Source organism: Zophobas morio, unplaced genomic scaffold (genome assembly GCF_036711695.1).
Source record: "Zophobas morio isolate AGI-343-1 ecotype UQ-CSIRO unplaced genomic scaffold, CSIRO_AGI_Zmor_V1 ptg000011l, whole genome shotgun sequence".
Taxonomy (NCBI): Eukaryota; Metazoa; Arthropoda; class Insecta; order Coleoptera; family Tenebrionidae; genus Zophobas; species Zophobas morio.
Window position 1 is genome coordinate 22,744,704 of NW_026972116.1, and position 23,793 is coordinate 22,768,496.

A 23,793-nucleotide genomic window follows, 5' to 3' on the forward strand; every position below is an offset into this window, starting at 1 on the left:
CTTTTCGATTTTCATTTTTTTTCATTCTTCAATTTTCCGATTTTTCAGTTTTTTCATTGTTCAGTTTTTGGTTTTTCAATTTTTCCATTCTTCAGTGTTTCGATTTTACATTTTTTTTACTTTAAATCCACTTTTCCAAATTTTCTACTCTCCTATTTTTCAAATTTCGATTTTTTGAATATTTTATTCATGGAATTTTCGACTTAAGATTTTTCGATATTTCACATTTTCGATTTTTCGAATTTGTAATTTCGAAATTTTGAATTTTCGATTTTTTTTAATTTGTTTCTTTTTCGATTTCTCGATTTTTCAATTTTTCCTTTCTTCAGTGTTTCGGTTTTTCATTTTTTTCAGTTTTCGATTTTCAACTTCTCGATTTTCCTAATTTCAGATATTTAGAATTTTTGATTTTTCAAACTTTCAATTTTCGAAATTTCGAACTTTCAATTTGTTTCCTTTTCGATTTCTCGATTATCCAAAAATTCTTCCATTTTTCAAATTTTTCGAGTTTTCGAATTTTCTATTTTTCATTTTTTGAATTTTCCATTGTTCGACATTCAAATTTCAAATTCCTTACTTTTCGATATGTTTGGTTTATCGGTTTTTCAATTTTTCTATTCTTCAGTTTTTCGACTTTTTAATTTTTTTTACTTTCCACTTTTTCAAATTTTCTACTTTCTGATTTTTCAATTTTAGAATTTTCGAATATTTGGTTCATCATATCGATTTTTCAAGTTTTTAATTCTTCGATTTTCCAAATTTTCGATTTCTGGAATTTTCGATTCTTCAATTGTTCGACATTAGTTTTCCAATTTTTTTGCTTTTCGATTTTGAATTTTTCCATTCTTGGGTTTTTAGGTTTTTCAATTTTTACTTTTTAATGTAACGAATTTTTCCATTATTCAACTTTTCGGACTTTCCATTTTTCATACTTTCAATTGTCTCCTTTTCGATTGTTCGACATTCGAATTTTCGAATTTTTTACTTATCGATTTTCAATTTTTCCATTTTACAATCCGTCGATTTTTCAATTTTTTACTTTCCGATTTTTTATTTCTCGAGTTTTCGACATTCGACTTTTCAGTTTCTTTACTTTTCGATTTTTTAATTTCTCGATCTATCGATTTTCGATGCTCGATTTTTCAATAATCTTACGTTTCGATTTTTGAATTTTCGACTTTTCGATTTTTTAAATTTTGGATTCTTCGTATTTTCAATTTTTGTTTTTTTGAATTTTCGCTTTTTCAATTTTTCTACTTGCTGATTTTGCGAATTTTTGTTTTTATGATTTTCAATTTTTCGAATATTCATATTCATCTAATTTTTGATTTTTCGATATTTAAATTTTCAATTTGTTACTTTTTCGATTTCTTGGTTTTTCCCTTCTTCAGTTTTTAGATTACGATTTTCTTACTTTTCGAGTATTCAACATTCGAATTTTAATTTTTTTTCTTTTAGATTTTCAATCTTTCATTTTTTCAATTTTTCAATTCTTCGATTTTCCAAATTTTCGATTTTTCAATTTTTCGACATTAGTTTTCCAATTTTTTTGCTTTTCGATTTTGAATTTTTCCAATCTTGGGTTTGTAGATTTTTCAATTTTTTACTTTTTAATTTATCGAATTTTTCCATTATTCAACTTTGCGGACTTTCCATTTTTCATACTTTCAATTTTTCATACTTCCAATTTTGCAAATTTCGAATTTTCAATTGTTTCCTTTTCGATTGTTCGACATTCGAATTTTAGAATTTTTTACTTATCGATTTTCAATTTTTCCATTCTACAATCCTTCGATTTTTAAATTTTTTTCTTTCCGATTTTTTATTTCTCGAGTTTTCGACATTCGACTTTACAGTTTCTTTACTTTTTGATTTTTTAATTTCTCGAGCTATGGATTTTCAATGCTCGATTTTTCAATAATTTTACGTTTCGATTTTTGAATTTTCGACCTTTCGATTTTTTAAATTTTCGATTCTTCGTATTTTCAATTTTTGCTTTTTTGAATTTTCGCTTTTTCAGTTTTTTCACTTGCCGATTTTGCGAATTTTTGTTTTTTCAATTTTCAATTTTTCGGATATTCACATTCATCCAATTTTCGGGTTTTCCACATTTGAATTTTCGATTTCTTGATTTTACATTTTTTTAATTCTTCGATTTTCCAAATTTCGGTTTTCCACATCTTTGTACTTTCGAATTTTCCATTCTTTAGTTTTTAGATTTCGATTTTTTTTTTCTTTTCGGGTTTTCGACATTCGAATTTTCGATTTTTTTTCTTTTCCACTTTCAATCTTTCATTTTTCCAATTTTTAAATTTTTTTACTTTTCGAATTTCAATGTCTCCATTGATTTTTCGTTTATTCAATATTTCGACTTTGCGATTTTTCGATTTTTCAAATTTTGAACTTCTGAAGAGACCGAATTTTCAATTTTTTAAATTTCGATTTCTCGATTTTTCAATTTTTCTATTTTTCGAATTTTTGATTTTCTTATTTTAAAATTTTCGATTTTTCGACTTTAGAGACTTAGGCTTTTCTATATTTCGATCGATTTTTCCAAATGTCGATTCTTGAATCTTCGATTTTTCGGTTTTACATTTGAATTTTAACTTTTTTACTTTTCGAATTTCGTTGTTTCCGTTCTTCAGTTTTTTCGATTTTTCAATCTTTCCACTTTTCGCCTTTTTATTTCTCGATGTTTCAAATTCTCGATTTTCCAAATTTTCAAGTTTTGAAATTTTCAAATTTCAATTTTTTTAATTTCGATTTCTCGATTTTTCAATTTTTCTAAATTTCCAAATTCGATGTATCCCATTTTAGAAAATTTCGTTTTTCCTTTATTTCAATTCGTCGTTTTTTCGAAATCTGGATTTTTGAATTTTTGATATTCCGGTTTTTCGATTTTCGATTTTTCAAATTTTCTAATCTGCAGTTTTTAGACTTTTAAATTGTTTTACTTTTCCATTTTTAAATTTTCGATTCTTTGTATTTTCAATTTTTGTTTTTTTGAATTTTCGCTTTTTCAGTTTTTCCACATGCCGATTTTGCGAATTTTTGTTTTTTCAATTTTCAATTTTTCGAATATTCAAATTCATCTAATTTTCGGTTTTTCCACATTTGAATTTTCGATTTCTTGATTTTACAATTTTTTAATTTTTTTACTTTTCGAATTTCAATGTCTCCATTGATTTTTCGTTTATTCAATATTTCGACTTCGCGATTTTTCGATTTTTCAAATTTTGACTTCTGAAGAGACCGAATTTTCAATTTTTTCAATTTCGATTTCTCGATTTTTCAATTTTTCTATTTTTCGAATTTTTGATTTTCTTATTTTAAAATTTTCGATTTTTCGACTTTAGAGATTTCGGCTTTTCTATATTTCGATCGATTTTTCCAAATGTCGATTTTTGAATTTTCGATTTTTCGGTTTTACATTTGAATTTTAACTTTTTTATTTTTCGAATCTCATTGTTTCCATTCTTCAGTTTTTCGATTTTTCAATCCTTCCACTTTTCCCCCTTTTTATTTCTCGATGTTTCAAATTTCGATTTTTCGGCTGCGGATATTTCGTTTTTCCTATATTTCAATTCGTCGTTTTTTCGAAATCTGGATTTTTGAATTTTTGATATTCCGGTTTTTCGATTTTCGATTTTTCAAATTTTCTAATCTGTTTTACATTTCCATTTTTCAATATTCGAATTTCCAATTTTATTTAGTCTTCAATTTTCAATTTTTCCATTCGATTATTTGATTTCTAGAATTTTAGGTTTATTGATATTAGAATTTTTACTTTTCAAGTTTTTGACTTTCCGGAAGATTTTTAAATTTTTTTGAATTTCGGCTTTGTATTTTTCGATTTTAGATTTTTCTGAGTTGTTATTTACGCCACTGGTTTTTACTACAAAACAAACATCGCAAAATTAAATTTTATGATAAAATGATAACCAATTTTTAATTCCTGAGCGTAAGCTAAGGAAGTACATATTGTATTTGAGTCCATTGGACGACTGGCTACATTTTTGTTTTCTCGACGTTTCATGACCCTTGAGGTATGAAAAATACGTTTACGCGTTTCCGTCCGTCCGTCTGTCTTTGGGGTATCAATGTACTCATAGATTTTAGAATTACCTACACAGGGGTGACTAAAAAAATTAATGAACGAGTCAAATTATTTTATTGATTAAATCAGGAACTGCAGAACCGAATGCTTTGAAATCTTGCAGACCTTTTAAGGTTGTCGTAATCATGGTAAATTTGTGCAAAATATGCTTATACAGGATGATTCATTAAATTAATCAATGCGCCGATTTCTTTTATCGATAAAATCAGGAACGGCTCAGTCCATTTTCCAGAAAATTTGGGAATAGAATACTGTTGATTTATTGTTTTAAAATGTAAAGTCAATGGTTGGATATGTGACCGAAACTGTTTGTTTTAAAATGTAAGGTTATGTTTCTGCCAAATGGATCCGAGTAGGCATGCTTTTTGTGTCAAATGAAATTCCAACGCCTACTCCGGTGAAGTTCTGTTGAAATAAGCTCCGACCAATTTTTTGTGATTATCATTGTTTCAGGTTTTAAAAACTGAAAATGTAATGGAACAATATTTGTGTTTGTTTTATATAAATATATAAAACGAAAAAAATTAAAACACATGTCTCGCACCGTTTTGGACGCAGCAGCATACGCAAGCAAAACACACCGTCGTAGCGAGGAAACAGGCACCGAAATACTTGACCGTGAAATATTCGGAACACCTGCCCTCTCCTGTCTGTTGCATTTAGAAACTTTTGATGAATATATTCAACATATTTCACAACTCCAATTAACGGCTTATAAAATAACGCCCGTCCATCGCCATCGCCCCAGGAACGTAAATCATCAACTCAGAAAAAAATCCAAAAATTAACCTCTCCCGAAACCGATAAACTACAATATCACGACGTAACTCCCCATAAAACCCAACGACTCCATTCCACCTTCCCTAATTCACCTCACACAACACGCCGCAATAAAAAAATAACGCCCTAATTAAGATGAAGATAGTGCTACCCTATTACGGTATATTTTTAAGGCATTCCTCAATTTTCCTCCGCTGCTTTGATTTAAAAGCCCACTTCCACTCTTTATTGTTAATTAAAATCATCTAAAACGTGCTTTTACTGCTACCTTGTTCAGTTTTTATCTCGCGGCATCTCGAGATCTCGTTTCGTCCCGTATTTCAATCTGTGAAATTTGGGAGTGATAAAAAAGTGCAGCTGATTTGTATTGAGTGGTGTTGGTATCAGCTGTTCTTACCACCGGCTGTTTTACCACGTGATGGCACCGGTTCCCATCAACGGCTCCCTTCACCTGCTCACCGAATCTGTGAAACTGTAAATTTGGTCTTGAGGCTGCCTCGTAATTATATTTGTTTATTTCGTCATAAAACGGCGCAATCTTTGGGTTAATTAAGTACTCGGTTTTTTGAGATGTTGGCGCAATTGGCGAAAGAAATTTCAACTGTTCTAACTGACGATGGATGGATGAGTGGAATCCGGAAGCATTTCGACGGATTTTGAACAAAATATGATCAATTTTGGAGCAAAACGCTAAAATTGCTATAACCTTTAAAGTTTAAGGATCCTCATCACTCTCAGAATTTTCGTTTGAATTCCATCGCTTTGTCGTTGTTTGCGTGCCCACAAAGCATTTGTGATGTTAGAAAACGTTTCAGGAAATCAGAGAAGTAACATTTTCCACGACTTTGACCACCTACGCCCTCAGAAAATTGAAATTTCTACAAATCTCGTCCTTTTCGAAACCTGAGAGGGTTTAGACACAAACAAGTGTATCTGATAAGACATAAAATGCTCAGTAATGGCTATCACAAAACGCACACTTAAGGAAAAACAGGCTTTTAGCTCGAATTTGAACGTTTACTCAGCTTTTGCGTGCTCGCAGGGCATTTCAAATGAGACGAATAGGCACATTTGAGTGTATCCAGAATATATAAAGCTGACGCTACAAAAGTCAATTTGATGACTGTCCTTTCAAAAAGAACATTTTTTCTGATTTTCTGACTCTTATATAAATTTTAGCTTAATTCTTCTATCATTGTTTTTTTTTTATTTTTCGATATATTCAAGGAATCGAGAACTCTAAAAGCTCCGGTCTATAGCTGTAGTCCCACAGGGCCTAACAAAGTCAAAAATCTAAAAATAAACACCATTAAATTTGCGTTTTTGTGGAACTCTCAATCGTTTCGTCAACCTAGCTCATTCTGAATTATATATTTTCGAGTTTGGTTAAAACTAGCATTTTCCTATAAATGCTATAATGTCAAGTTTCAGGATTTTCGGAATCTTCGGCTTCTTCATATCCTCTTAATGCCAATTCAAATTCGCCATAAAATTTGACTGTAAATGGTAAAACGACAACCAAAACAATGGAATGACGTCATCTCCAAATTTTATAATAGTAAATGCTATTTAAACTTTAGATAATAATGTGTTCCATTTGTGGTTTATGAATCTGGGTTGAGTTTTTACCTCAGGCATCCAGATTTTTGGGAACGAAAATCAAAATTACAAAACAACAAACATTTTACAATTTAACTTTAAACTTGCAATTTAAAGTTATCGGAAGCATGGTAAATATTTATCAAAATTTATCCCCATGCCCTTCCAGGATTTGACGATGTTATCTTAAAATTTTGTAGTATAAATCTAATTTAAATGTTAAAAAGTAAAATATTCCTGAATTTGAATTTTTCGATTTTTTGATTATTCAATTCTTGAGTTCTTCAAATTTTCGATTTCGCAATTTTAAGAAAAAAAAAAAAATTAAAAATCGAAAAATTGAGAAATCGGAAAATGAAAAAATCGAGAAATTAAAATTTTGAAGAATCGATAAACTGAAGAAAGGAAAAATTAAAAAATCGAAAAATCGAGGTATTTTCTGTTTCTGAATTTTTCGATATTTTGATTCTTGAACTTCTCGATTCTTCGATTTTTCAATTTTTCGGTATCTCGATTTTTTACGGTTTAGATTGTCGGATGTTTCTAAATTTCAATTTTTTGGTGTTTCAATTTCTCGATTTTTCAATTTCTCAATTTTTCAGTTTTTCAGTTTGAATTTTTAAATTTTAGATTCTTCTGTTTTCCAATTTTACGATTTAAAAATTTTTTGGTATTCGCTTTAACAATATTCCGATTTCTCGATTTATGAAGTTTTGGGACTTCTCGATTTCTCGATTTCTGGATCTTTTGATGTTACGACTTTTTAATATTTCGATTTTCTACTTTTTCGTCCTTCTGGTTTCAGAATTTTTCAATTTCTCTATTTTTCAGTTCTTCGATTTTTGAATTTTTCTATTTCCCAATTTTTGATGTAACTAAATTTTCGATTTTTCAATTTTTCAATTTCTCGCTTTTCAATATTTCGATACTTCAGTGTGGGAATTTTTCAATTTCTTAATTATTCACTTCTTAAATTCTTCAAAATTTCCATTCCCCGATTTTTTCATTTTTCGATTTTTCAATTTACCGCTAAAAAATTAAAAATCGACACACTGAGAAATCGGAAAACGAAAAAATCGAGAAATCGAAATTTTGAAGAATCGATAAACTGAAGAAAAAAAATTGAAAAACTGGAAAATCGAGATTATTTTCAGTTTTGAAATTTTTCAATATTTTAATTCTTCAACTTTTAAATTTGTCAATTTTTTTAATTTTTGATTTCTAAATTTTCAATTTTGGATACCTCGACTGTTTTTAATTTTTCAAATTTTCGTTTTTCACATCCCTGATTTTTCAATTTTTTGCCTTTTTTTCTTCTTTTCGATTTCGGGATTTTTTAATTTTTCACTTTTCGATTTCTCAATACCTTTATTTTGGGATTTTAAAATTTTTCCTTTCTTCGAATTTTCTATTTTTCGAATTTCATTCAGTTTTAGAATTTTTCAATACATATTTTGATTCTTCAACTTTACATTTTTTGGTTTCTCTATATTCAACTTTTTAAATATTTTGATGTTTCTAAATCTCGATATTTTGATGTTTCTAAATCCTGATTTTTTCATGTTTCAGTTTTACAATTTTCCAATTTTTCGACTTTTAAAGTTTTCGGTTTTTCAATTTTTCATTTTTTGATTTCTCAATTTTCCAATGTTTGAGTTTTGGGATTTTTCAATATTTCGAATCTTCAACTTCTCGATTTTTCGACGTTTCGATTTTTCGATTTTTCAATTTTTTGATATTTTGATTTTTCAATTTTTTAATTTTTGATTTTTCAGTTTCTCAATTTTTCAGGTCTTCATAATTTCTATTTTTCAACTTTTCGAATTTTTAAATTTTTTGATGTTTCGACTTCAATCTTTCTTTTGTTTTAGATTTTTCAGATTTGGAATTTTTCAATATCTTGATTCTTCAACTTCTCGATTCTTCGACTTTTTTGATGTTTCAGTTTTACGATTTTCCAATATTTTGTTTTTTAAATTTGTTGATTTTTCTATTTTGAATTCTAAATTTTCAGTTTTTCTGTATCTAGACTTTTCACTATTTCGATTTTTCGATTTCTAAATTTTCAATTTTCTACACCTCCATAGTTTTTTAATTTTTAAAATTTTCGTTTTTCACATCCATGATTTTTCATTTTTTGACTTCAATTTTTCTTCTTTTCGATTTCTGGATTTTTTAATTTTTCGCTTTTCGATTTCTCAATGCCTTTGTTTTGGGATTTTAAAATTTTTCGTTTCTTCGATTTTTCTATTTTTCGAATTTCAGTTTTGGAATTTTTCAATACATATTTTGATTCTTCAACTTTAGATGTTTTGGTTTCTGTATATTGAACTTTTTAGATTTTTTGATGTTTCTAAATCTCGATATTTTGATATTTTTAAATCCCGATTTTTTGATGTTTCAGTTTTACAATTTTTCATTTGTTGATTTTTCAATTTTCAGTTTTGGGATGTTTCAATATTTTGAATTTTCAAATTCTCGATTTTTCGACTTTTCGATTTTTCGATTTTTCAATATTTTGATATTTTGATTTGTCCATTTTTTAATTTTAGATTTTTCAATTTCTCAGTTTTTCAATTTTTCAGGTCTTCATAATTTCTATTTTTCAACTTTTCGAATTTTTAAATTTTTCATATTTGGAATTTTTCAATATTCTTCGACTTTTCAATTTTTCGCTATCTCGATTTTTTGATGCTTCAGTTTTACGATTTTCCAATATTTTGTTTTTTAAATTTGTCGATTTTTCTATTTTTGATTTCTAAATTTTCAATTTTTCGGTATCTAGACTTTTCACTATTTCGACTTCTCGATTTTGCAAGTTTTTGATTTTTCAATTTTTCGACTCCAATTTTTCAAGTTTTCGACATTTCAGTTTTGGAATTTTTCAATATTTTGATTCTTTAATTTCTCGAATTTTTGGTTTCTTGATATTTTATTTTTTAAATTTTTTCATGTTTCTAAATCTCGATTTTTTGATGTTTCAGTTTTACAATTTTACAATTTTTCGTCTTTTAAATTTTCGCGATTTCTCAATTTTTCGTTTTTCTATTTCCAAATTTTTCAATGTTCAAGTTTTGGGAGTTTTCAGTTATTCGATTCTTCGATTTTTCCTCGATTTTTCAATTTTTCGACATTTTAGTTTTGGAATTTTTCAATATTTCGATTTTTGAATTTTTCAATTTTTTGATTGATTTTTGAATTTTTGAATTTTTGATTTTTCAATTTCTCAATTTTTCAGTTCTTCATAATTTCTATTTTTCAATTTTTCGACTTCTCTGTTTTGGATTTTTCAGATCTGGAATTTTTCAATATCTTGATTCTTCAATCTCTCGATTCTTCGACGTTTCAATTTTTCGGTATCTCGATTTATTACTTTTTAGATTTTTTGATGTTTCAGTTTTACGATTTTTTCAATATTTCGATTATTAAATTTGCCGATTTTTCAATTTTTGATTTCTAAATTTTTAATTTTTCGAAATCTCGACTGTTTCGACTTTCTGGTTTTGCAAGTTTTTGATTTTCAATTTTTCGACTCCAATTTTTCTAGTTTTCGATTTTTCGATTTCTCAATTTTCCCATGGTTCAATTTTGGATTCTTACAATTTTTCGATTCTTCGATTTTTCAATTTTTCGACTTTTCGATTTTTCAGTTCTTCGTAATTTTTATTTTTCAATTTTTTGAATTTTAGATTTTTCAGTTTTTTGATGTTTCGACTTCTCGATTTTAGATTTTTCGGGATTTCAAGTTTTCGATTTAAGAAATTTTTGATTTTTCGTTTTATCGATTTTTCGATTTCTCGATTAGCAAGTTGGCGTTTTCAATGTCTTAATTGTTCAATTTTCTGATTTATAATTTTTTTATTTTGGCCTATTTCAATTTTTCGAAGTTTCGATTTTTTAATATTTCGACCTTCTCGTCATTTCAGTTTTTCCTTTCAGTGTCTTGATCTTTCGATTGTTCAATTTTTCGGTTCTTCAATTTCTTTTTTTAATTTCTTAATACTTTGATTTTTAAATTTTTTCATTTTTGATGTTTCTCAATTTGCGGTTTTTCGATTTCTCAATTTCTTGATTAAGCGATCTTTTGGCTTTTCGTATTTTCAGTTTTTCAAATTTTCAATTTTTCGATTTTCTAAATTTTCGATTTTTCGACTTTTCGATTTCTCGATATTTTACTTTTTCGAATTTTAAATCTCAGATTTTTGATTTTTTTATTTTTCGATTTTTCCAAAACTGGGAAATCAAAACTTTGTAAAATTACAAAACTGGAATATCCCATAATTTAAAATTGAAAAGTCAAACAACTAAAATAGGAAAATTACAAAATCGAAAAATCTAAAATTTGGAAAATTGAAAATCGAAATTTTGAAATATTAAAAATTGGAAAATAATTGTACTGAAGAATCATGGCAAATTAAAATTGAATTTAGAATTGCAAAACTGTAAAATTGAAACATCATTAATTGAAAAAACAAAACCATAAAATTTAAAAATCTGATAATAATTGTAGAATGAAAAACTGAGAAATCTAAAAATTTTGAAATTAAAAAAATTCTAAAATTCAAATATCGAACAACTGAAAAATAAAAAATCGGAAAATTGGATCATTAATTGATTGATTGATTGATTAATTAATTAAAAACCGGACAAACAAGAAATCGACAAATTGTAAAAATATAAAACTAAAAAATAAACAATGATTTAAAAACGTTGTTGCAATAAATCTCAAAACACTTTTTGTATCATTAACAAAAAAATTGAGAAAAACAAAATCGTGTTTTGAAATCAATACAATTGATTTATGTAGTTCAACTAGGCGCGTGTCCCTCAAGGTTTAGTTCTAGGACAATTGCTGTTAATTTACTAACTAGTGCAGATTTTAACGCCCGCTGGTTTTGCCACATTTTGAAATAATGAGCTTGTGAGAAAAAACAAAACGTCTGAAGTTTATTTCTTCATCAAAGTCCTCGACACAATAAATTCATACAAAATAAGTACAATTAATAAAGTTTTACCAAAAAACAAGTGGTTTTCCTTCTTCATTTAAAATTTGTATATTCATTGCGTCTTCCATTTCTCACGAGTGTCTGAGCAACTCGTAAGAAATGACAGCAATTAGAGTGAAATGTCAGCGTCGATTTCTTTTGAATAGAATTAATTAAGAATTAATTTAATTGATACCGAAATACTAGGTAGCTGTAGAATCATTATAATTGATTTAAATCTAACTCACGCATGCATATTACCAGGGAAGTCGTTAACCACAATGCAGTAATAAATTCATTATTAACTATTTAATTAATATTAATTAATTACGATATGTAATGCGCAACACGGAAACATAGAATATAACCGATTATTTGTAATAATAATAATTAATTGTCGTTAATTGCATTTAATGCGACTATTGTAACTTAAAAACGGCTAAAAAAGTTGTTTTTTTTTGGTAGGGGTTGAAGTAAACATTTTAAAAGATAATTAACACATGGAGGTTTCTTCCATGTGGAACAACATCTTCACATCATAAATTTTTTTGTGTTAAATTAATTAACGACAAGTCATAAAATTTTAAGTTCCTGTCCAGCGACGAAACGTCGTTTGTTTCAGTTAATTTTCAACGTCTTATTTCTATTTCTACAACAAAGACGAAGATTTGAGCAAATATATAATGTAAAAAAATGCTAATAATTTTTGACTTTAGAATCCAGGGCAACTCTATAATGGCTCCTGTTAATTTTTACACGGAACATCGCATTCCCATCGCTCGTTTTTTTGTACGCACTATATTTATAGTTTTTCGATTTGAAAGCTTCACATTTTTCCGCCTCTTTTATTTTAAAACAGAGAGCTACATGTCATTAAACACAGCGAGGATGTTATTAAATCCACTTTGATGAACGAAAAAAAAGAAAGCAAAATAATTCTAAAAATAAAATCCAGCGTGGATGCAGCACGAAAGCCAAAAGAGAAATCCAAAACAAGAATAGCATGTCGGGTTGTAACAAAACTAGCAAAAACGCGTACAAATGGGCGCACACTGAGTGAAAAATCTCCGCGGACTAAAGCAGGAAATTAAAAAATGTAAAGCTCGGATAAAGGAAATAATGAACGAGATGCAGACCTTTAATGAATGTATAAAATTCCGATATTGTAATTTTTATAATCGGTTCCTTCTTCCAGTGTTTTCTGTTTCACCCATTAGTGCAGCCTTGTAAATAATGTATGACTTTATCATATACTCCATCGTGGAGCGTTTTTATAGTAGAATTAATCCAGCAACTGTTTCTAACGGAATGATTTAGTAGAATCGCATGTTTTTTTAACAAAATAATTTGTTTTCGTGTTGAATAATTTGCCCTGGAAATGTTTATTCAAAGCGAGCCACTTAGAATGCATGAAAAAATCTCAAGTCACTCGAGTAAGGTGTCACCGTGTTATGTTTTTCTCGGTGTTTCGCTCAGTTTCGGTGTTACGTGGAAATATTAAAAATACAAAAACTGTCCTCAATAAAAGCAATTTATTTTTTTAATAAATACGTTTGTGTATAACAAGGTCGAGAGAAATTGGCACCTGCAACTCATTGACAGGTGCATGGGTATTAAAGTGTGTTTCGTTGTAAGACGTGCCTTAAAATGTCTGTTTCGTCTACTCGCCGGTAAGGTTATAACCGGTAATAATACCGACTTAAGAGAGTTGTTAAGTTTATCACCAACCGTTCAATTTGCAGAAATGACAAACCACCGGTGTCGCCAGCTCGTTTGCTTAAAATTAATCCAAGACCTGCGGTGGTCAATGTACTTCGGGTAATGCAAGCGCAGGATTGGGGAAAAGTGATGGATGCGAGAAATTTTTCAAAAACCGAAGTGCACTTTCAAAATAAAAAAAAATCGACTGAGATAATTATTTCCGTCTTTCAAAACGTGAATAGAAAAATCAAACAAAATATATTTGATTTTTACATGTGTCTTTGATAGACTGGCATATCAAATTAAATGATCTCTTTTCTAAATTTTCAGTTTCTCGAAACTGAGTTATACAAAGTTTGAAGGCATTGGAGAAATGTTCATTTCGCATTTCGAATTTCCCAATTCGCATTTCCAATTTCTCGTTTCGCATTTTTAATTTCTTTTAATTTCTCATTTCCCAATTCTCTGTTCTCGTTTTGCATTCCTCGTTTCCGTCCGTCTGTCTGTAGTCTTAACCGCTCATTATATTGCATAATTAAAATGATAAAAATTGTATGAAATAATTTATACTCTGTACTTGTGGTTTACGAATCTATCTTGATTTTGTTTATTATTATTATATTTGTTCATTGTTTAATCCAGTTGGCATGGGACCAATTGAAACTCGCAGGCGGCAGATTTTTTTTTCATTAGTAAAAATAAATTTAATAAAATTAATCACTCTCTAATTAATTTTTTATGTATCAAATCAAACAAATTTCTACATGACATTCTTCGAACGTAAAAACAAAAACATTTAAAGTTAAGCATGTTATTATTGCTGAAAGGCCATTTTTCCCGCTGGTTATCTGCGAGCGGAAAGAATTGAGTCGGTTAGAAATTGTATTCAAAGGAGAAAGAGAATTCGCATCGAAATAATTGTTTTTTGGCCAAATTAAAAAAAATGTATCGTTTCGTGTTGTCGCATCATGTTCAAGTATCCCAGATTTTTCCCCAGGCATTAGCTCAGTTATTGTTGGAGATATCGGTAAGCGGTAAAAATTCACCGCGTACGGATATCTCAGCTACCAAGTGAGCTACGAAGAAAATCTTTGACACCCAGAATAAACCCGTCCCAAAGAACTTTTTTGTTGAAGATCATTGTTTTTTTAAATGAAAAAACCGAGAAAAAATTACTTACTTTGACATCGGGCTTTGCTACGACCGTGACGTATTAAACAACTCCACATTTCAAGCAATTGAACTCCATTGGATGCAATAAGGTCGCTATTATAAACTGTCCCGCTAAACAAAAGAAGAATAGTCCTCTTGGCTATTGGTTATTGGCAGCAAATTCCAAATGAAACTGTTCCAATGGTCTAGGACAAAAACAACCACGAAAGCCCCTACCAACATAAGGACAATAGTACCAGGACCTATGAGGGTCAAGATCATCAAAGTAATTTGATCTTAGAACAAAAACTAGAGGAACTAGAACAGTATATAAATGGGGCAATCGCAAAGAAAAAAAGAATGAACCGGAAAAAACTTGAGAAAGTTGATTCAACGGAAAGTGTCGAAAAGTTAAGTTGAAGAGAATGACTCTCCTGTGACAACAGTGAAAAAATAAAGCTGCAAAAGAAAAATGTTACCAAGCGAGGGACGAATTCAGAAAAATATGTAAAGAACGTAAAAAGCAAATAATGAAAGAAGAAGAAGAAGAAGAAGAAGAAGGAAAGTTGAAAACGGTGAGATCAGAAAAAGAAGTATAACAATAAGGAAAGAAGAATCAGGAAGAAAGTCAGTAGCAATACTGACATAGAATAGCTGAAGAAAGTACTTGAATTAGTTGCTAGCAAAAAATTAATTTTTATTTATTCCGACTCAGGCAACAGTTGCTTGCATTTAGTCAAATTTCGTGTTTTAACTTTATTTAATGATTAAATTTACCGCAAAATATTCTTTGAGATTAGTTTTCGAACAAGAACACAAAATATTAGACGCCAATCTAACATAAAAAATTTGGATGAAAATAATAAGTTCTGTTCACTTCTAACAGTAGTTAGATTTTTGGAAAATTCGACAGAAGAACATAATTGGCCCCGCCCACCTACCCTGTCTCCTTTTCAGTGATTGATTTTATCCAATCCGAATGAAATGAATAATCTTATACTGAACAGAAATAAAATTATTCTTTAGAATGAGAAGAGGGGGGCTAGTACTTGCTAAGATAAGGCTGAGTTTGGCAAATGTCATACCCTCTAAGAAAACTAAAATGACTTCTGGATATCGAAATCTACTAAAAAATGTCGAAAATACATAGTTGAAAAATGATCGAAAATGCCAAAATCAGTCTTATATTGTCAAATATTAGCCCCGCCCACCCACCCGGTCTCCTTTTCAGTGATTGATGATTTTATCCGATCCGAGTGAAATGAATGATTTTATACTGAACAGAAATAAAATTAGGCTTTAGAATGAGAAGAGGGAGGGGGGGGGTGGGTGGGCGGGGCTAGTATTTGTGAAGATAACACTGACGTTGGCAAATGACATGCCCTCCAAGAAAATAGTATTTTATAAGACTAATTTTCGAAAATTAGTTGAAGAGGGTGGGTTGGAAGGCTAGTATTTGATAAGATAAGACTGATTTTGGCACTTTCGACATTTTCGATCATTTTTCAACTATTTTCGAAAATTAGTTTGACGTTTTTTAGTAGATTTCGATATCCAGCTTATTAGGCTTTAGAATGAGCACAGGGAGGGTGGGCGGGGTTAGTACTTGCTAAGATTAGAATGATTTTGGCAAATGACATACCCTCTAAGAAAACAGAGGGTGGGTGGGCGGGGCTAATATTTGACAAGATAAGACTGATTTTGGCACTTTTGACATTTTCGATCATTTTTCAACTATTTTCGAAAATTAGACATTTTTTAGTAGATTTTAATATCCAGAAGTCATTTTCGGTTTCGTTTTTTGGGAAATTCCTACCGTTTTTCCAAAATCGCTAATTGAAATACAGCAATTTTTATAGTTTTGTCAAAATACTTCCTTATAAAAATTTTCTACTAGATAAAAAAAGGAAATTATTACTAATTTTTGTTTCACAAAATACAATTATTTTAAGAATGTAGTTTGTGGTCTTTATATTTTCACAGAAATGTTTAAAATGTACTTATTTGAAACAACAGGGAAGTTAGGACAGGTCATGTCATGTTAGGTCAAGTCAGGTCAGATGGATGAAATAGGAAATAAATGTTATAGCAAATAGTATAACAAAAAAAAAAAATACGATTAGCCCTTTTTGTTTACTTTTTCCATATCCTCGATTCTATTATTAGTTTCCATCCCCGCTCGACAGAAGAACATAATTGGCCCCGCCCACCCACCCTGTCTCCTTTTCAGTGATTGATGATTTTATCCGATCCGAATGAAATGAATGATTTTATACTGAACAGAAATAAAATTAGGCTTTAGAATGAGAAGAGGGGGGTGGGCGGTATTGGTACTTGCTAAGATGAGACTGATTTTGGCAGATGACATACCCTGTAAGAAAATACAGGGTGGGTGGGTGGGGCTAGTATTTTATACGATAGGACTGATTTCGGGCACTTTTGATATTTTTGACCATTTTTTCAACCATTTTCGAAAATTAGTTGAAGAGGGTGGGTTGGAGAAGGCTAATATTTGACAAGATAAGACTGATTTTGGCACTTTTTACATTTTCGATAATTTTTCAACTATTTTGGAAAATTAGTGAAAGACATTTTTTTGTAGATTTCGATATCCAGAAGTCATTTCCGGTTTCGTTTCTTCGGAAATTCCTACCGTTTTTCCAAAATCGCTAATTGAAATATAATAATTTTTACAGTTTCGTCAAAATAGTTCGCTGTAAAAAGTTTCTACGTAGATAAAAAAGGAAATTATTACTAATTTTTGTTTCATAAGATACAATTATATTAAGAATGTAGTTTGTGGTCTTTATATATTTACAGAAACGTTTAAAATTAATCTATTTGAGACAATAGAGAAGTTAGGACAGGTCCTGTCACGTTAGGTCAAGTTAGGTCAGATGCATGAAATAAGAAATACATGTTATAGCAAATAGTTTAACAAAAAAAAATACGATTAGCGCATTTTGTTTACTTTTATCACATCCTCGATTCTATTATTAGTGTCCACTCCCACTTGACAGAAGAATATAATTGGCCCCGCTCACCCACCCAGTCTCGTTTTCAGTGATTGATGATTTTATCCGATCCGAATGAAATGAATGATTTTATACTGAACAGAAATAAAATTAGGCTTTAGAAAGAGAAGAGGGGGGTGGACGGGGCTAGTACTTGCTAAGATAAGACTGAGTTTGGCAAATGACATACCCTCCAGGAAAATAGAGGGTGGGTGGGCGGGGATAGTACTTGCTAAGATGAGACTGATTTTGGTAAATGATATACCCTGTAAGAAAATACAGGTTGGTTGGGCGGGGCTAGTATTTTATACGATAGAACTGATTTCGGGCACTTTTGATATTTTTGACCATTTTTTCAACCATTTTCGAAAATTAGTTGAAGAGGGTGGGTTGGGGAAGGCTAGTATTTGATAAGATAAGACTTATTTTGGTACTTTCAGCAATTCCGACCATTTTTCAACTATTTTAAAAAATTAGTTGAAAATATTTTTTTGTACATTTGATATCCAGAAGTCATTTTCGGCTTCGTTTCTTCGGAAATGGACAGAAATAAAATTAGTCGTTAGAATAAGAAGAGAGGGGGTGGGGGAGCTAGTACTTGCTAAGATAAGACTGATTTGGCACATGACATATCTTCCAGGAAAATAGAGGGCGGGTGGGCGGGGCTAGTATTTGATAAGATAAGCCTGATTTTGGCAAATGACAAATCTTCTAAGAAAATAGAGGGTGGGTGGGCGGGGCTAGTATTTGATAAGTTAAAACTGATTTTGGCACTTTTGACATTTTCAATCATTTTTCAACTATATCTAAAAATTAGTTGAATACATTTTCTTATAGATTTCGATGCCCAGAAGTCATTTTCGGCTTCGTTTCCTCGGAAATTTCTACCGTTTTTCCATAATCGCTAATTGAAATCTAGCAATTTTTACAGTTTCGTCAAAATAGTTTGCTATAAAAATTTTCTACGTACTTAAAAAAGGAAATTTTTGCTTATTTTTGTTTCACAAAATACAATTATTTCAAGAATGTAGTTTGTGGTCTTTATATATTCACAGAAATGTTTAAAATTTTTTCATTTAAGACAACACAGAAGTTACGGCAGGTCATGTCACGTTAGGTCAAGTCGTCAGGTGCATGAAATAAGAACTAAATTTTATAGCAAATTAGCGCTTTTTGTTTACTTTTTTTTAAATGCTCGATTCTATTATTAGTTTCCACTCCCACTCGTCAGAAGAACATAATTGGCCCCGCCCACCCACCCGGTCTCCTTTGCAGTGATTGATGATTTTATCCGATCTGAATGAAATGAATGATTTTATACTAAACAGAAATAAAATTAGGCTTTAGAATGAGAAGAGGGGGGGGTGGGTGGGGCTAGTACTTGCCAAGATAAGACTGAGTTTGGCAAATCACATATCCTTCAAGATAATAGAGGGTGGGTGGGCGGGACTACTATTTGCTAAGATGAGACTGATTTTGGCAAATGACATAGCCTGTAAGAAAATAGAGGGTGGGTGGGCGGGGCTACTGTTTTATAAGATAGGACTGATTTTGGGCACTTCGCCATTTTTGATTATTTTTCAACTGTTCTCGAAAATTAGTTGAAGAGGGTGGGTGGAGAAGGCTAGTATTTGGTAATAAGACTGATTTTGTTACTTTCAACATTTTCGACTATGTCGGGGCTAGTGCTTGCTAAGATGAGACCGATTTTGGCAAATGACATACCTTGTAAGGAAATAGAGGGTGGGTGGGCGGGGCTAGTATTTTATAAGATAGGACTGATTTTGGCATTTTTCCAAAATCGCTAATTGAAATATAGCACTCTTTACAGTTTCGTCAAAATAGTTCGCTGTATAAATTTTCTACGTAGATAAAAAAGGCAATTATTGCTAATTTTTGTTCCACAAAATACAATTATTTTAAAAATGTACTTTACAGTGTTTATATATTCACAGAAATGTTTAAAGTATATTTATTTGAGACAACAGAGAAGTTAGGACAGGTCATGTCACGTTAAGCCAAGTCAGGTCAGGTGCATGAAATAAGAAATAAATTTTATAGCAAATAGTATAACAAAAAAAAAATACGATTATCGCTTTTTGTTTACTTTTTTCACATCCTCGATTCTATTATTAGTTTCCACTCCTACTCAACAGAAGAACATAATTGGCCCCGCCCACCCACCCGGTCTCCTTTTCAGCGATTGATGATTGTATCCGATCTGAATGAAATGAATGATTTTAAACTAAACAGAAATAAAATTAGGCTTTCGAATGAGAAGAGGGGGGGGGGTGGGGCTAGTACTTGCTAAGATAAAACTGAGTTTGGCAAATCACATATCCTTCAAGAAAATAGAGGGTGGGTGGGCGGGACTACTATTTGCTAAGATGAGACTGATTTTGGCAAATGACATAGCCTGTAAGAAAATAGAGAGTAGGTGGGCGGGGCTACTGTTTTATAAGATAGGACTGATTTTGGGCACTTCGCCATTTTCGATTATTTTTCAACTGTTTTCGAAAATTAGTTGAAGAGGGTGGGTGGAGAAGGCTAGTATTTGGTAATAAGACTGATTTTGGTACTTTCGACATTTTCGACCATGTTTAAACGATTTTCAAAAATTAGTTGAAAACATTTTTTAGTAGATTTTGGATATCCAGAAGTAATTTTCGGTTTCGTTTCTTCGGAAATTCCTAGCGTTTTTCCAAAATCGCTAATTGAAATCTAGCAATTTTTACAGTTTCGTCAAAATAGTTCGCTATAAAAATTTTCTACGTAGATAAAAAAGGAAAAAATTGCTAATTTTTGTTTCACAAAATACAATTATTCTAAGAATGTAGTTTGTGGTCTTTATATACTCAGAGAAATGTTTAAAATGTACTTATTTGACACAATAGAGAAGTTAGGACACGTCATGCCACGTTAGGTCAAGTCAGGTCAGGTGCATAAAATAAAAAGTAAATTTTATAGCAAATTAGCGATTTTTGTTTATTTGTTTTACATCCTCGATTCTATTATTAGTTTCCACTCCCATTCGACAGAAGAACATAATTGACCCCGCCCACCCACCCGGTCTCCTTTTCAATGATTGACGATTTTATCCGATCTGAATGAAATGAAAGATTTTATAGTAAATAGAAATAAAATTAGGCTTTAGAATGAGAAGAGGGGGGGTGGGTGGGGCTAGTGCTTGCTAGGATAAGACTGAGTTTGGCAAATGACTAATCCTCCAAGAACATAGAGGGTGGGTGGGCGGGGCTAGTATTTGCTAAGATAATACTGATTTTGGGCACTTCGCCATTTTCGAGTATTTTTCAACTGTTTTCGAAAATTAGTTGAAGAGGGTGGGTGGGGAAGGCTAGTATTTGATTATTTGATAAGAGAAGACTGATTTTGGCACTTTCGACATTTTCGGCCATTTTTCAACTACATATTTTCAAAAATTAGTTGAAAATATTTTTTGTAGATTTCGATATCCAGAAGTCATTTTCGGCTTCGTTTCTTCGGAAATTGAACAGAAATAAAATTAGTCGTAAGAATAAGAAGGGATGGGGTGGGGGGAGCTAGTACTTGGTAAGATAAGACTGATTTGTTACATGACATATCTTCAAAGAAAATAGAGGGCGGGTGGGTGGGGCTAGTATTTGATAAGATAAGACTGATTTTGGCAAATGACAAATCTTCTAAGAAAATAGAGGGTGGGTGGGCGGGGCTAGTATTTGATTGAAGTTAAAACTGATTTTGGCACTTTTGACCTTTTCGATAATTTTTCAACTATATCCAAAAATTAGTTGAATACATTTTCTTATAGATTTCGATGTCCAGAAGTCATTTTCGGCTTCGTTTCTTCAGAAATTCCTACGGTTTTTCCAAAATCGCTAATTGAAATCTAGCAATTTTTACAGTTTCGTCAAAATACATAGTTCGCTATAAAAATTTTCTACGTACTTAAAAAAGGAAATGTTTGCTAATTTTTGTTTCACAAAATACAATTACATATTTTAAGAATGTAGTTTGTGGTCTTTATATATTCACAGAAATGTTTAAATTTTTTTCATTTAAGACAAGAGAGAAGTTAGGACAGGTCATGTCACGTTAGGTCAAGTCGTCAGGTGCATGAAATAAGAAATAAATTTTATAGCAAATTAGCGCTTTTTGTTTACTTTTTTCACATCCTCGATTCTATTATTTGTTTCCACTCCCACTCGACAGAAGAACATAATTGGCCCCGCCCACCCATCCGGTCTCCTCTTCAGTGATTGATGATTTTATCCGATCCGAATGAAATGAATGATTTTATAATGAACAGAAATAAAATTAGGCTTTAGAATGAGAAGAGGGGGGTGGGCGGGGCTAGTACTTGCTAAGATAAGACTGAGTTTGGCAAATCACATACCCTGTAAGAAAATAGAGGGTGGGTGGGTGGGGCTAGTACTTGCTAAGATGAGACTGATTTTGGTAAATGACATACCCTGTAAGAAAATAGAGGGTGGGTGGGCGGAGCTAGTATTTTATAAAATAGGACTGAATTTGGGCATTTCGCCATTTTCGACCATTTTTTAAATATTTTCAAAAATTACTTAAAGAAGGTGGGTTGGGGAAGGCTAGTATTTGATAAGATAAGACTTATTTTGGCACTCTCGGCAATTCCGGCCATTTTTCAACTATTTTCAAAAATTAGTGGAAAACATTTTTTTGTAGATTTTGATATCCAGAAGGCATTTTCGGCTTCGTTTCTTCGGAAATTGAACAGAAATAAAATTAGTCGTTAGAATAAGAAGAGAGGGGTGGGGGGAGCTAGTACTTGCTAAGATAAGACTGATTTGGCACATAACATATCTTCCAAGAAAATAGAGGGCGGGTGGGCGGGGCTAGTATTTTATAAGATAGGACTGATTTTGAGCACTTCGCAATTTTCGAACATTTTTCAACTATTTTCAAAAATTACTTGAAGAGGGTGGGTTGGGGAAGGCTGGTATCTGATAAGATAAGACTTATTTTGGTACTTTCGGCAATTCCGACCATTTTTCAACTATTTTCAAAAATTAGTGGAAAACATTTTTTTGTAGATTTTGATATCCAGAAGGCATTTTCGGCTTCGTTTCTTCGGAAATTGAACAGAAATAAAATTAGTCGTTAGAATAAGAAGAGAGGGGGTGGGGGGAGCTAGTACTTGCTAAGATAAGACTGATTTGGCACATGACATATCTTCCAAGAAAATAGAGGGCGGGTGAGCGGGGCTAGTATTTGATAAGATAATACTGATTTTGGCAAATGACAAACCTTCTAAGAAAATAGAGGGTGGGTGGGCGGGGCTAGTATTTGATAGTGTAAAACTGATTTTGGTACTTTTGACATTTTTGATCATTTTTCAACTACATCCAAAAATTAGTTGAAAACATTTTCTTATAGATTTCGATGTCCAGAAGTCATTTTCGGCTTCGTTTCTTCGGAAACTCCCACCGTTTTTCAAAAATCGCGAATTGAAATCTAGCAATTTTTACAATTTCGTCAAAATAGTTCGCTATAAAAATTTTCTACGGACTTAAAAAAGGAAATTTTTGCTTATTTTTGTTTCACAAAATACAATTATTTTAAGAATGTGGTTTGTGGTCTTTTTATATTCACAGAAATGTTTAAAATTTATTTAATTGAGACAACCGGTCTCCTTTTCAGTGATTGATGATTTTATCCGATCCGAATGAAATGAATGATTTTATACTGAACAGAAATAAAATTAGGCTTTAAAATGAGAAGAGGGGGCGTGAGCGAGGCTAGTACATACTTGCTAAGAAAAGACTGATTTTGGCAAATTATATACCCTGTAAGAAAATAAGGGTGGGTGGGCGGGGCTAGTACTTGCTAAGATAAGACTGATTTTGGCAGATGACATACCCTGTAAGAAAATAGAGGGTGGGTGGGCGGGGCTAGTATTTTGTAAGATAGGACTGATTTTGGGCACTTCGCCATTTTCGACCATTTTTAAACTATTTTCGACCTTTTTTAAACTATTTTCGAAAATTAGTTGAAGAGGGTGGGTTGGGGAAGGCTAGTATTTGATAAGACAAGACTGATTTTGGCACTTTCGACATTTTCAACTATTTTCAAAAATTAGTTGAAAATATTTTTTTGTAGATTTCGATATCCCGAAGGCATTTTCGGCTTCGTTTCTTCGGAAATTTCTACCGGTTTTCCAAAATCGCTAATTCAAATATGGCAATTTTTACAGTTTCGTCAAAATAGTTCGCTATAAAAATTTTCCACGCAGATAAAAAAGGAAATTATTGCTAATTTTTGTTTCACAAAATACTATTATTTTAAGAATGTAGTTTGTGGTGTTTATATCTTCACAGAAATGTTTAAAATTTCTTTATTTGAGAGAAGGTAGAACAGGTCAGGTCACTTTAGGTCAAGTCAGGTCAGGTGCATGAAATAAAAAATAAATTTT

General features: G+C 31.0%; 1 protein-coding gene across 6 annotated transcripts in view; it reads right to left on the reverse strand.

Moving 5' to 3' along the window:
• Positions 1-23,793, reverse strand: part of LOC135127251 (uncharacterized) — a 206,524-nt gene that overhangs the window by 77,954 nt on the left and 104,777 nt on the right. The window lies entirely within an intron of this gene.